This window comes from Triticum aestivum, chromosome 5B, assembly GCF_018294505.1.
Source record: "Triticum aestivum cultivar Chinese Spring chromosome 5B, IWGSC CS RefSeq v2.1, whole genome shotgun sequence".
Classification (NCBI taxonomy): Eukaryota; Viridiplantae; Streptophyta; class Magnoliopsida; order Poales; family Poaceae; genus Triticum; species Triticum aestivum.
Window position 1 is genome coordinate 627,139,954 of NC_057807.1, and position 1,217 is coordinate 627,141,170.

Genomic DNA, 1,217 nt, shown 5'->3' on the forward strand with positions numbered 1-1,217 from the left:
CACTACAAATACATGGTTTGAACACAATAAATGATACATGATACATGGAGTGTCACACACTCATAAATTTGCATACATGATTTGCCTATCTTCCCACATTTGGGCGGCAATTTGCAGCCTACGGTCTACCGTGGCCCTATGGTCACTTGCTTGTTGCCTTGTTGTTCGAATTGGTTGGGTGGTCCATGTCACTTCTGGTATAATAAACCATCCTTTTTCTTTTGTTCATCTTCTTGACCATCTACAATTGATGCATGCTATAAAAAATATTACAAATCGCCATATATTGCAAAGATGTAGTGGACAGAAGCAATTTGAACAAAAATATGTAATGGACAGCACCAGTTTGGGCAAAATAATGTACTGGACAACAACAATTTGAGCAAAAAAAATGTGCTGGACAGCAGCATATACAAGGGGAGACCAAGAGGGATTCGTACCTTGAGGTGAGGACGGTTTGCTTCGCTCTGTCGCCTTCTTCTCCTTGTTCTCTCCTACTGCCTTCTTCCCCTTGTACCCTGCAGATCGAGAGAGGATGACATGAATAAGCCGTCTACATAGATCGAAGGAAGAGAAGGCTGGATCGAGGGAGAGGTCCGTGGTGCAGGAGATGGATAGAGGGAGAGGTCCGGCGGCGCAAGATCTGGAGCAAGGGAGAGGGCCGGCTGTGCAGGATTCTGGAGCGAGGGAGAGGTCCGACCACGCAGCAGAGAGGGAGGGAGAGGGCCGGCGGCGCAGTAGAGAGGGAGGGAGAGGGCCGGCGGCACGGCAGAGAGGGAGGGAAAGGTCCGGCGACGCACCTGAGTGGGAGGGAGAGGGCTGGCGGCGCACGGAGGAAGGAGGAGGTCGAGCGGCGCTGTGGAGACGAGCGATAGGGTTGCGGGAGAGGAGAGGGCTCGTTCCATGTGATTCCATCGATTTGGAGGTCTCAGCGCATTCCGCATCTTTGACGAATATTCGCTAATCGGGGACGAGTGGGTTCTGTTCCGGTTGGCCTACCAAACGCTGGAATGAGGCCTAGTAACGGGTCCGACCCATGACATTCCGGCCCGTGACTGCAACCAAACACACCCTAAGAGGATCTTCCATGGAAACTATGATAGCAAAACTGAAAAGGTGAGGCAAAAGGCTTACAATATCCTCGTATGGAGGGCCAGCATGAAACCTTATATGGCATGTCTCCCCAGCACTTCCATCTTTCTCTAGTGTACATTGGT

The 1,217-nt window shown here is 50.9% G+C and overlaps 1 pseudogene; it reads right to left on the bottom strand.

The window, feature by feature from the left end:
• Positions 1 to 16: 16 nt before the first annotated feature.
• Positions 17 to 1,217, bottom strand: part of LOC123113756 (cactin-like) — a 5,109-nt pseudogene continuing 3,908 nt past the window's right edge.